Source organism: Natrix helvetica (assembly GCF_964273705.1).
Source record: "Natrix helvetica genome assembly, chromosome: 3".
NCBI classification, from domain to species: Eukaryota; Metazoa; Chordata; class Lepidosauria; order Squamata; family Natricidae; genus Natrix; species Natrix helvetica.
The window spans coordinates 146817140-146831404 of record NC_138549.1 but is presented as its reverse complement, the minus strand read 5'-3'; the positions used below and the strand labels follow the sequence as shown (position 1 = coordinate 146831404).

Sequence of the window (14265 nt, the reverse complement as noted above, 5' to 3'; positions counted from 1 at the left end):
CAAACTGCACATATGGGTCTATTTCACTAGTCTTAAAGAGTAAGTATGGAGGGTAGAACTGACCTCTAGCACTCTAGTTGTCTGTGAAGCTAATTTCACATGACAGAACTGCTATATATACAATGGCTTAATTATTCTACTTGTATAATGAGGAATAATTTCACCAAATATACGTTCAGAAATGCATAATAATAGCAAATGAATTATTCATTATAGAAAAAAAACCTCTGTATGCAAGGTAAAATTTCAAAAAAAAGAGTACAATTTGGAAAAATGAGAACCAAAATATTATTTTAGAGGCCTCTGACTTAATGCATAGTAAAGTCAAGGAATTAGCCCCAGCCAAGTACATTCGACGAATTCGCAAGATATTAAAGTCCAAACTGAGTGGAGGAAACATCATAAAAGCCATAAATACCTGGGCTATACCTGTAATTTGATACTCTGCAGGAATAATTGACTGGACCCAGATGGAGTTGGACAATTTGGACAGAAAAACAAGGAAGCTTATGACAATGAATCATGTGTTGCACCCTAAAAGTGATGTTGACTGATTGTATCTACCAAGATCAGAGGGTGGTTGAAGACTCCTACAAATAAAGCAGACTGTGGAAGAAGAAAGTCACAGCTTGAATGATTACATCCAGAAAAGTGAAGAACCAATGATTAAGGAAGTAAATAAAGGAGACCTTTTGAAGACAACTAAGTTAAAAGCTGAATATAAGAAAGAAGTAATTGAGAAGTGAGCTGAAAATTGGAAAAGAAAGCTATGCATGGCCAATACTTGAAAAGTATTTAAGGCAAAGCTGACCAAAAACTAACTTGGAACTGGTTCAGATCAGGAGTACTCAAAAAAGAAACAGAAGGCTTTATTTTGGCAGCTCAAGAACAAGCCTTAGCCACAAACTGCATGAAGGCAAAAATTCAACATGTTACCACCAATAGCAAATGTCACCTCTGTAATGAGAAAAATGAGACAGTCGACCACTTGATCAGTGGGTGCAGCAAAATTTCACAATGCCATGACCGCATTGTGGTCCTACAATGCCATAACCGTGTTGCTAAGATTATTCACTGGAAATTGTGCCAAAAGTTTGGATTTGAGTACACCAAAAACCACTGGGACCATCAGGTTGAGAAGGTTTTAGAGAATGAGAAAGTCAAGATCTTGTAAGACTTCAGAATCCAGACTGACAGGCACTTGGCCTACAACACACCTGACATAACAATAATTGAAAAGAAAAAAGTTTGGTTCATTGACATTGCAATACCTGATGATGCACGAATTGAAGATAAACAGCAAGAAAAAAATTACAAAATACCGGGACTTGCAAATTGAGGTTGAGCGACTGTGGAAAAAGAAATCATGTGTTGTCCCAATTGTAATTGGAGCCCTTGGAGCAATACCTAAAGGGCTACCTCGCTATTTGGAAATTCTAAATTTACCTGACTTGAACATTCTGACTCTACAAAAAACCATCCTACTTGGAACAACTTATATCCTCCGATGTTACCTTAATAGTTCCTAGGTCCTTGGTTAGGACTCAAGCTGTTGAGCTACCAACCAGCCCCAAAGGCTGTGAATCTCACCAAAGATTAACCACATCATCATCATCATCATCATCATCATCATCATCATCATCATCATCATAACAAGAACAACAAACAACAGCAATAATCTTCATCCTCATCATCCACTGGCAGTGAGTTCCAAAGTTGGGAACTGCTATTAATGTTTTATCTCCTTTTCCATCAAATTAGTCTTTCATTATGGTGGTATTGAAATAGGAGGTTTTTGCAAGATCTTACAGTCTGGGCAAATTAGCAGAGGAGAATGTGATGGTTCATATCTTCTTGCTCCAAATCATATACATCTTAATAGATCATAATCTGAACTTTAATTATTCATATTCTGTCTGGAAGTAGAACAGATAGCAGTAAAGGTACTGTATTGCAATAATATAACCACATGCTCTTATAGTTGCCTCTGATAATAGAATAGCATGAAATTAAGTTTCTGGATAGTCCACACAGAATCTGTCATCCATTACATTACTAATGTTTGCCTGGCATAATACTAACCATTAATATATATAATATGAAATATTGTAGAGGAATAATACAAATTGTTGGCTACAGTTTTTGGTGCTCACAAGAATAAAATATTCCCAGGCAATCTGGACTTTTTAAATGGAATATGGAAAAGCATCGCTGAATGGATGGGTATATTTGTAAATGAATTTTAGATTCTTGAGTTGTTCCTTTTCCTTAAATTTTTAATTTTAATTATATTTCATTAGTCCTAATTGTTTTCCAGTCAGAACTGGAAAGTTCTGAGTTGCTGAGTTCTATTTGATCAAACTCTTAATTTTTTTTACAATTAAAAAATAGAGACAATGCTTTCGAACAACCAGTGACGTGCGGTGAGGTTTATGGCTGGTGAGGCTGGTGATGTCATCAAATGATCATCATGAAGGGAGGACTGTGACAACTTTGATCTTTGCAAGCGTGCAAGCAAAATACCCCAGGATCACGGTGGCGGGGACAGCAACTCCTTCCGCTGCGCTGCGGAGAAGAGCCACACTGTGCTCCTCAGCACTAGCCTCTGATCAGAGCGAGCCGCGGTCCCCTTCCTATTGGCTCATGAAGGAGGGGAATGGGACCGCGTGTGGAGGAGGCTCCTCAGCGCTAGTCTCAGATCAGCGCGAGCCACACTCCCATTCCCCTGCACAGGTAGTCCCATTCCCCTCCTTCCTGAGACAACATGCAGGGGACCGCGGCTTGCGCTGATCTGAGACTAGCGCTGAGGAGCACAGCGTGGCTCTGCTCTGCAGCACAGTGGAAGGAGTTGCTGTTCCCGCCACCGTGATCCTGGTGTATTTGTTTTGCACGCGCAAGAAAGAGATGAAAGAGAAAAGGGGATTATTTTTTTTTCTTTTTTTTCTTTTCATGATAAGAGCGGTGAAGCTCTGCCTCCCCTGCCTCCCCTGCCTGCACGTCACTGCAAACAACTTACCCTTGATTTCAGTCTCAGAATATATAAATGGCCAATCCTGAGGCCAATCATAACAGACATTTTGGCCACAGTTCAAGTTTTGTTTTATGATTAGAGCACTCAGGATAAAACTGCTTGAAATGACCAAGTGTTAATCTAAACTCAGAACAAAATTCTTGAATTGCCTTTCCTTCTTGAAACCTGGAACACTTGAAACTATAGTTCTAAAGTTTGCAATTGCTTCTTGGAAATCTATATATCAATGTGATTAATATGTGGCACAGCAATCTGTGTTAAGAAATAAGAAGTTGATTGGGGTAGGGAAAAAGAGAAGCTACTAGGACAGGGGTGTCAAACTCAATTCATTGAGGGACACATCAAGGTTGTGTTTGACCTCAGGGAGCTGGGGTGGGTCTGACTAGGGTGGGTGCAGCCTGCTCGACATCACTTGCGTCATGGGTGCCTCTGGTGGCCCAAGCACTCTGCCAGCGAAAATGGATTTCTGGGCTCCATTTTCAGCTGCAATGGCCTCCTGCAATCCTCTGCCATTGAAAATGGAGCTCGGGGGCCACGGATGGCCTTCCCGAGCTCCGTTTTCACTGGCAGAGGCACTGTGAGCCAGTCCTTCACTGCTTCCAGGGTGGCCACGCAGGCAAAATCTAAGCATCACACAGGCAAAATCCGGGCTCCAGGCCTTGAGTTTGACAGCCCCATACTTGGAAGTAGTTCAGTTGTTTATGGAGAAAATGAACAGCAAAAGAGATCAAGAATGATAGCCCTTCTTCCTTAATTATATCAATTTGCATTGCAGTTCTAGAAGACAGAATTTTGCTGATGCTGTGAGTGAAGAACTTCTCTCCATCATTTTCTGAATCTTATTAGTAATAGGCATTTTAACATGGAATACTTTGAGGTGCTTTGGAGGTGGAAAGAGAAACTATACTACACATACAGTAGGCCTAACTTAACAGAGATAAAAGTTAGAAATTGTTGAGAATATTCATAGCTCAGGTTGTAAGTTTTGACAGGGGTCTGTTCTCTGAGATTTGTAGCTCCCGGACGTTTCATTAACAAACTAGATAACATCTTTAGTAGAGTTTTGGGGTGAAATATCTTGTTCACTTATGTAGGTTCTGGGTGGTTGTTTAGCCTTGTCACTGTTTGAATCACAAAACTGTTTGAATTTCAAAGCTGATTGAACCACAAGACCAGTTTGATGAACCCATTGGGAGAATATCAGGCTTCAATAAACTTGTGTGCTTGATGGGTTTTGGCATGACTGATATGACTGTACTGCTTAATGAATGAAGTTTCTGCACTTTTAATTTCTATTATTAAGGAATCATTATGCATCGTTATATGAGGAAGTTATGTGTTGCCATTTGTAGTCTTCTGCAGTACCCCAGTAACTTTGTTTGATTATAGAATGCTGTAAATGAGCATGGTGGCTGAAAAACTGGGCAGGAGGTTAGCAAGCCTGCTTTAGAGACCCAAGAGCGGGGTGGGATTGAGCTGTTGTCCTTCACCCTGTCTTCTGTCAGTGGCATGAAAGGAGCTCCCAACTGGGTGTCCTCAGTTACTGGCTAATCCTTTCAACCCAGAAGTGCCTCAGTGTTTTTGACTCAAGTGCAAAAATAGGATGCTGTGATGTTGTAACTGTGAGCCAGGCATTGAACACCTGGTTATTGAATATATGATTGCAGGGATGCTGTGGCTGCAATAAGTATGAGGATTTTTCATAAGTACCATTCACTCAGCAGCATTGGTCTCTGAACAAGTAATCTTTAAATGAGGACTACTTTATGAAACATTTTGAAACTAAGAATGAAAAAAGATCCCTATGTAATAGCAGACTGGGGGTGACAACCCGAAAACCAACTTGTGTTTCCTCCTGCTTTCCAGCTGCTGCCTTCTCCTCCAAATATATATTCCAGATCTGTTGTTTATATCAGATACATTGCCGAGCATGGAAAATGATATGAAAACAGGAGATACAGAGTTTATAATGTGGTAATTGTGTCACATAGTCTGGGTGAAAGGCAATTTCAGTTTGGTCTATCACACTTTACAATTTAAGGCTTAAAATATATTTATGGCTTAACATATATTATAATTGATCTGTCATTTCTGCTTCAAAATGAGAGAAAGCACACCAATGGTTTTTAGCAGTTGTAGCTGAAGGGAGTTTAGAGGCCACAAAAGAAAGATTTATGAATTGCTTATATCTCTAAAACAACAGGTTGTCAAATCTTGACTCAATATATGCTTTTTACTCATTTCTATGTTGTCAAACTTTAATTCACCATTAGTTTTGGATATTCAGGAAAAAGGATTCATAGAAGACAAGAAGCTGTGTTGCAAAAATGGAATGTGGCAGAGGTATTTTTCTCAAAGAATATGAGTGATGTCTGAATGTATCTGGTCCTTGATTTATAGGCCTGCCCATCTTTAAGATACTTTAAACCTGTTTCTTTTTCCTGCAACAAGCTAATATGAATAAAGACCCCTTCCATTTTAGATGACATTCTCCAAAGGTTCTGCAATACATGGCTGTGTTTCGTGATGGTAAGCATTTGACCATTATACTGTAGCAAGATGAACTTCCACTGTACTTTGGAAAAATATGATTTCAATAAAAGAGAATATTTGCAGCTCAGGATTGAAATGAGGGATCTTTGGTGCTCTCTGAGCTTGGTTGTTTTCTTACAGACATTTCATTACCCAAACTAGGTAACGTCAACAGTGCTAGTCCTGATGATGTTACCTAATTTGGGTAATGAAACATCTGCAAGAAAACAACCAAGTTCAGAGAGCACCAAGGACTCCTCAAAATATGATTTTTGAAGCCCAACTGATGAATTAAAATAAGCTCCAGCAATCATCACTATCCATCATAGGTTCTGAACTTTGGCCCACAAAGGTTCCACAATTGTAGTATTAGCTTCCCACAGACTAGTCTCAGGAATGCGTTTGGAAGTAGATCCCAACAAACAAGGTGGGCCATTAAGGTTCCAGTGTTATGTAGAGTACAAAAAACAGGAATGCAAACATCATTGCCTTATTTCTATTGGAGCAGTAGAAACTCTTTGTTGTAGTACAATACAATAGCAGAGTTGGAAGGGACCCTGGAGATCTTCTAGTCCAACCCCCTGCCTAGGCAGGAAACCTTATACCATTTTAGACACTAATAATTGCTGTTACATTTGTTTTTTAGATGCACATTTTTCAATCAATCCAGCTTTCCAAACTTAATTTCTCCTTCAGTTTAGAATTCTTTTAGTCTATGAGTTTTTGAGATTGGATGAGTTTACAAAAAAAAAAATCCAGTAATTGAATCTGTTAAAATAAATAAATCAAAAGCTAATTGGCATGTGCACTTCCATTCTTTTGCTTATTGAATTAGATTAGTGGTTTGAGGTTGTTTTTATCATATTTGTATACCCCCAGCACACAGTTCTGCAAATTCAATTATATATTCAAAGGAAGCACTCAATTTATGCCAGACCAGTTTATATTTATTGCAGGGGCAAGCCTCAATAACTGATAATAGGTCTGTTCAAAATTAATTAAGATATTTCAAAGAAGCGGCAACATTGATACTCGCCTGCAATGAAAAACGGGGGTTATTTCAGGTTTTGTCATGATAAGTGATTATTGTGAACTAGCAATGGGCCTGTGAGCTTTTGAGTTTTTCTTTTAATTCTGAGAGATAAGTTGTTCATTTTCTTGCCTCTTGGGAGACCAGATGTCTTGTTTTTTGTCTTGGTTAAAATTATTAGAGCAGTGGAACTCTTGGTATAAAATAAAAAGCACAGCGGATGTCACAATAAATCAAGAAACTGTATCAGGATATGTTGTAACAGGTAATAATAATGAACTATTATTAACAGAACACTTCCCCAAAGTTGAATTCTTTGTAGAATTATAAGGAGAAAAGTAGACAAATGGTGTACTAGGAGTTGTAAGTGCTCCACCATTGGAGATTTTCAAAATTAGCCTGGAAAACCATTTGACCAAGATGGTATCTCTTTCCTGGAGCAGAAGGTTGTATTAGAAGAACTCCAAGGTCTCTCCCAGCACTAAGATTCTATGTTCTATGAAAGCTATACTCTCTCCCCAACCAATGCTGCCAAAGTACTTTCCCTGCCTATCTCAACACTGACCATGCTGGCTAGTTGGTGATTTATATCAGCACAGAATAAAATGTAACAGAGAACTAGGGCAGTAGCACCAGGGCTGAAGTAGAGGCTCAAGAGTGGGAAGTGACTGTCACAGACTGCTTAAGGCCCAGGGACTTCAGCATTAATGCTGCTACCAAGGAGTGCTGTTCTGTAATCTGTTCAAAATGACAGACATGGGGAGATACACAGGTGGGGGGAGTTGAAGAGGAGACAAAGGAGGGAGTCCCTTACCTTACTGAGGCTTGGGACTGGGAGAGACTGAGCTGAGAATGGCTTGGATCAGGGACATTTCTTGCCTAATGCCAACTGGAATTTAATTAATGTTGGCAATGGGAGCTGCCGAGATTGCTGTTGTTGTACTTTATGACTGTTATCACTTAAGAAAACATATTCTGGTCTCAATTGCCATCATAATCCAAAGATAATTTCTATAAATACTGCAACTCTATTGGACATTTGGAAGAACACCATTATTGTTTTCCCTATGTAAGGGTGGGAAAACAGAGTCGGTCACTTATAAACCAAAGAAACATGAACTACACAGATTTCAAAAAGGAATTTGATGCTGAGTTGAGATAAAAACAATCTTGAAAACTGTAAATTTCTAGTCCCATTTATAGTAAGTTAGTTAATATGGAGTCTTCTTGAAGCACTCCATTTCCACAGCTGTCGCATCTGAAATGGGTTGCTTCTTCTCACTTAAACTGCAATCCAACAATGCTTCCTATCCAAAGTTTCTTACAAAGAGCAAATAGAAATTTAACATCTGTTAAATGTGTCTGGAATGGTGTCTTGCTATAATTTGATACAAAGTGTAAAAGAGGTGACCATGAATGCAATTATAGGAAATGGGATCTGTTTTTATATTAGGATGGAGTGTGCAGATGTTTTTTTTCTGTTCAGCTTTTTGAGAATGTACAAACATGAGGACTAAAGTTTATTAAAAAATCTGTTGATTTAAAGAGAGTATATAATGAAATGAATGGTGTGATGTTTTGCATGAGTACTGAGTTGAAGATTGGTTGTTCGATGTGATTAAAATATATGATGAAATTAAAGCATTAGTAAGAGTAAATACAATGTGTAACAAATAGTCCAACATTCAGAAGGGAGTAACATGGACAGGGATATACAATATATCTTCGGTTGCTTAATGCATTTATGGATAAATGTGTAAGGAATGATTTTGGTGGTGATATAATTATGTTGTTTTAAACATTAATATTAAGAAGACCTTGAGTTTTAACAGTTCATTTAGTGATTTTCGAAGTTGCAACATTACTGAAAAAGTGACATATGACCATTTTCACACTTACAACTGTTGCAGCATCGCCATGGTCACTTGATCAAAATTTGGATGCTTGGCAACTGATTCATATTCATGATGATTGCAGTATCCCATGGTCATGGGTCACATTGTGTGATCTTCTGACAAGCAAAGTCAATCTAGATTCAGTTAACAATGTGTTACTAACTTGACAATTGCAGTGATTCCCTTAACTGTAGCAAGAAAGGTCATAAAGTGGGGGGAAATTCACTAACAACTGTCTTGCTTACCAATTAAAATTTTGGGCTCAATTATGTACTTATAAACTACATATATATCTTGGTATTACCAACCAACAAATTCTTTTTTTCTAAGGGAGAAGCTCATAAAACAATCTGTTCTCTTCTCCTTCCCTGAAAATAACTTTCTGTTTATATTTTATATTTCATTTAAGGCAAATACCCCCAATGGGGGGGAAAAAACATGCCAGACCGCTTAGTGGTGTAGTGAATGGGATTGCCTGGCATTGCTAGAAAAACAATACAAAAATTGGAAATAATTTTCTGACCAAAGAGAATGTTCAGTTTTTGACTAAAAGGAAAGGTGACCCTTTTTTATAATGTTCTCAGTTTCTATAGGGTAAGGAAAGTTTTCCTATACACTTGCATACCCTATATCAAAAAAGGGAAAAAAATAGATCCAGGAAACTACAGACCTATCAGCCTGACGTCAATACCAGGAAAGATTCTGGGAAAAATAATCAAGCAACGAATTTGCGAACACCTAGAAACAAACAAAGTAATAGCCAAAAGCTAACATGGATCTGTCAAAAACAGATCATGCCAGACTAATCTTATTGCATTCTTTGATAATGTGACAAAATTAGTGGACCAGAGGAATGCCGTTGATATAGTTTACTTGGACTTCAGTAAGGCTTTTGATAAGGTAGACCATAACCTACTACTAGATAAAGTAGAAGAATGTGGGTTAGACAGTATCACCGCCAGATGGATTCGTAACTGGCTGACCAACCGCACTCAATGTGTAGTCCTCAATGGAACTGCATCTACATGGAGGGAAGTATGCAGTGGAGTACCCCAAGGCTCTGTTTTAGGCCCAGTACTCTTCAACATCTTCATCAATGATTTGGATGAGGGAATAAATGGGGAACTCATCAAATTTGCAGATGACACCAAGCTGGCAGGAATAGCCAACACTCTAGAAGATAGGCTTAAGATACAGAAGGATCTTGACAAACTTGAACATTGGACATTATCTAATAAAATGAAATTCAATGGTGAAAAGAGTAAGGTTCTACATTTAGGCAACAAAAACGGAATGCACAGGTACAGTATAGATGATACCTTGCTCAATAGTAGTAACTGTGAAAGGGATCTTGGAGTCCTAGTAGACAACCATTTAAATATGAGCCAGCAGTGTGCAGCAGCTGCCAAAAAAAACAACACAGTTCTAGGCTGCATCAACAGAGGGATAGAATCAAGATCACGTGAAGTGTTAATACCACTTTATAATGCCTTGGTAAGGCCACACTTGGAATACTGCATTCAGTTCTGGTCGCCACAATGTAAAAAATATGTGGAGACTCTAGAAAGAGTGCAGAGAAGAGCAACAAAGATGATTAGGGGACTGGAGACTAAAACATATGAAGAACGGTTGCAGGAACTGGGTATGTCTAGCTTAAGAGAAAGAAGGACTAGGGGAGACATGATAGCATTGTTCCAATATCTCAGGGGTTGCCACAAAGAAGAGGGAATCAAACTATTCTCCAAGGCACCTGAGGGTAGAACAAGAAGCAATGGGTGGAAACTAATCAAGGAGAGAAGCAACTTAGAACTGAGGAGAAACTTCCTGACAGTTAGAACAATTAATCAGTGGAACAGCTTGCCTCCAGAAGTTGTGAATGCCCCAACACTGGAAGTCTTTAAGAAGATGTTGGATAGCCATCTGTCTGAAACGGTATAGGGTTTCCTGCCTAGGCAGAGGGTTGGACTAGAAGACCTCCAAGGTCTCTTCCAACTCTACTATTGTATTGTGTTGTGTATGTATATAGATTTATGGTAGAGATCTTTTTTAAATGTTTTTAAAATCATTAATACATTGTTTGCCTATAATTGAGATAATGTACTAATGTTATTCCTCATTAGCTAATGTTAAAAAGTGTTCTTTTATTAAACTGTTCTTCGTATCCTGATCAGTTATCTGCTTCATGAAAAGATTATGCTATTGTATTCTTGTTTATTTTCTTGGCTCGTGTTACGATATTGACAAGGAATTAAATTCTGATCTGATATAGATACATTTAATCACATTGTTAAAACAATCTACTCTTGGGAATTTAGCAAGAGACATTGGTTGCAGTGAGTACTTGGAATCCAAACAAGAAATAATATTATTACTATCATAGTAGATCTCAAGCAATTGAGCAATGGCTCTGGGAATTTATAGAGAATATATGGTGATATGATAACTTCCAGAATGAAAATTGGAGCCATTGTTTAGAGATCATTTTCATCTTGGGATTTGACTATCTTGACCATTGTGATAACAATCTGCTAATTTCAATCTTCTGATGGCATCTTACAATACAATACAATAATAGAGTTGGAGTAGAGTTAGAGTTGGTTCTTTTTATATACATCAGCTTTGTTGATTGCTCTGTCGTAACTACTACTGATTTGATAAAATTTCATTCAATTGCATTATGCATTTATTTCCTATTAATAGTTAGGCAGGGCACGATGGCTCAGAAGCTAAAGACACTGAGCTTGTCAGCTGGAAAGCTGATAGCCCGGGTTCAAGATCAAAGGACAGTGCAACAGGGTGATCTCTCTTTCCTTGACCCAGCTCCTCCCTACATAGCAGTATGAAAGCATTCAAATGTGAGTAGATTAATAGTTATCACTTTGGTGCGAAGGTAACAGCATGTGCCTTTGGTGTACAGCTATGTTGGCCACATAGCCATGGAAAATGTCTTTGGACAACACTGGCTCAGTTGGCCAAGAAACAGAGATGGTCACCACATCTTAGAGTCAGACACAACTGAACAGGGAAACCTTTACCTTTAATAATTAGGCATTTGTTTGAATGCTTCATCCAGAAGTTGATTGCTAGAAATAAGAATATTCTTATCAAATAGGGATTTGCATCCAATATCATTTATATTTATGTTTTTACACATGGAAAACAAGTAGGGACAAATGTACCTGCATTATATAGTATTTACGATTTGTTTTTCTTCCCACTTTCAGCAAAGGCTTCTCTTTTAAAATATTTTTTATGTTACTGTGATCTGTAGGTTTGGGAGTATTTATATTACTTGACTACAGCTTCAGAAATACAGTTTAGTGTTCACTAATGAGATGTTGAGTTGTCAGAAAAATAGCAGAAAATTAGACATTGGGAAGTAAAACATAAACAACAAACACCCTTTATTTAGATATGTCATTAACACATTTTTGTACCCTCCGCTTGGACTATTGTAATGCACTCTACATGGGTCAGCCCTTAAAGATCATCTGGAAGCTTCTGTTTGTTCCAAAAGCAGCGGCTCAAATGGTTTTGTGCAAGTACAAATTTGCACATGTATCACTTCTTTTGTGGGAGCTGTAGTGGTTGCTGATTTGGCTCCAGGTGGAATACAAAGTCCTGGTTATCAACTTTAGAGCTTGAGTTATTTGACAAAGCGCCTCTCCCCAATTACATTTACTCAGCCCATCAGAGCAGGAAAGCAGAGCATGCTGTAGGTCCCAAGTAACTATATCTGGTGGGACCTAGGAAAAGGGCCTTCTCTGTGGTGGCCCCCTCCATTTCAAGTGTCATTCCCTCAGAGATAAGTTTGGCCCCTACCTTGTTGCTTTTCTGCAAAGCGCTGAAGGCATAGTTTCATCAGTAATTCCAAGTGATTCAAGGGATTCCAAGTGATCAAGTGATTAATTCTCTTGTTGCCACTATGGTGGGTGGGTGGGTGTGTAGTTAAATTGTGTATTTTTCACTGTGAATTTTTAATGTTTAATGTTGTATGAGTCCTTGTGTATGAGCTATATAATTTTAAAAAATAAATAAATACATAAATTTAAATTTGCACATTTATTTTATTTATTAAAATGTTTTCATTGTTAAAAATATTTCAACCTAGCACATGCAAGATAAACATAAAGCTGGAACTTAATTGCCAGTCCTATCTCTTTTCGGAAGGTGTGCCTTCCTCTGTTTCTGGTGCAGAGTTTCTGATTAATTCATGTGTTCAAAATTTCGCTAGATGTGTGAAAAAGTACATAATTATGTTCCCTCAAAAGCCACAGAAAATACTCAAGGAAAGTAGCCATGAGCAATTTGGTGCTTTTTTTCTTTCTTTTTAATTCCTGGAAATGTCAGCCATAAATAGTTTTAGTCCACCAGGTAGAGAAAGAAATGGATTGTGCATCAAGGAATCATAGTGAGAATCATAGTTATGAGGGTATGGTTTTATTTTCTTACAGAAAATAAAGCAGATGGTGAATTCTGAACAGAGAGACCTTGAAGGGCCCTTCTGTTGACACACTTTTGTTGTCCAATAACAATGGGCTGCCCCTCTAGGCTACTTACATTGTGTATGATCATACATGACTCTCATCAAGGAGTAAGAGGTCCAATCACATCTCTATTCAGCCTTGTTTCTTGGCATTGAGCATAGCAGAACAAGTCAGTCATTTCTTTCAGCAATACTAATTTGCCCTATGCATTTTCTGAAATACACATAGTGAAGAGTTTCATATTGAGTGTCTTTTGGGAAGAGGAAGCAAATTATATTATAATTACCATGTCAGATGATTAAACCCATTTCTTGGGGGGGGGGATTGGGATGGTGGCTTGGATGCATTCTGTTATGTTTTTTTTTTCTTATACACATTAGGCAGGCTTATACAACAAAGGGAAAGACTCCAATGATTTCCCTAAGGTAGCTTGCAGAAGTAATTGGTTGTATCCAAGCCTTCCCCCTATTTATTAAGAAAGAAGGACTCAGTATATCTTCTGGCAATGCAGTGCATTTTTTTTACACTGTTCAGGGAGATCTGCAATAGAGTGTCCTGGGAGGTTGAAATGCTCTGGTATTACTTTATCCTGATTCTGAGGTCTGATGACAAACCTATGTCCATTAAGTATTTTGTGCAAACTTTGTCCTGCAAAGAATTGTGGATCTCAAAGTGTTCATTTTTGAAAAATGAGACTTTAACCATACCAGTGAATGAAAGTTTACTGAACTGAACATTTATCTCGAAGTTTCAGGCTGTCTCAAAACATCTTAGGGGAGGGGGGAAGGTTTTCTTACACATAAGTATTGATAAACTAATCTGTTTCATACACACCTGCATCTACATAACCCCTCCTTCCCCTTTTTTCATCCCAATGCAAATCCCTCATCAGTTGGTATTCCATGCATCTTAGGAAGTTGCCTGTTGCTTATGATGCAAACTTGCTTATTTATTTCTCTACTCAATTTAGCTGCCTGGCTCCCAACAACCCCAAATAGGTCTTCTGATAAAAATTATTAGTCTCAAAATGTGCTATCAGAGGCCTTCAGCCTCTACAGCCAACGATGGCTTGCCTTCTGCTGCTATGATAATTAATTATGGAGGAACACAACTGCATTCAGATCTTACAGGTTTACTCCATGAGATTGCTTGGTCACTGTGCAAAATAGGATTGGATAAAAAAATACTATCTGGTCTTATATCTAGTAATGGCCAACTAGATGCAGAAGCCAGCAAAGGAATGAGAATTTACCACAGAAATATACATCTGGAACATTCGTAATGGTTAAC

General features: G+C 38.2%; 1 protein-coding gene across 1 annotated transcript in view; it reads left to right on the top strand.

Moving 5' to 3' along the window:
* PTPRT (protein tyrosine phosphatase receptor type T) overlaps positions 1-14265 on the top strand; it is a 703069-nt gene that overhangs the window by 197205 nt on the left and 491599 nt on the right. The gene's annotated exons all lie outside the window — the stretch shown is intronic.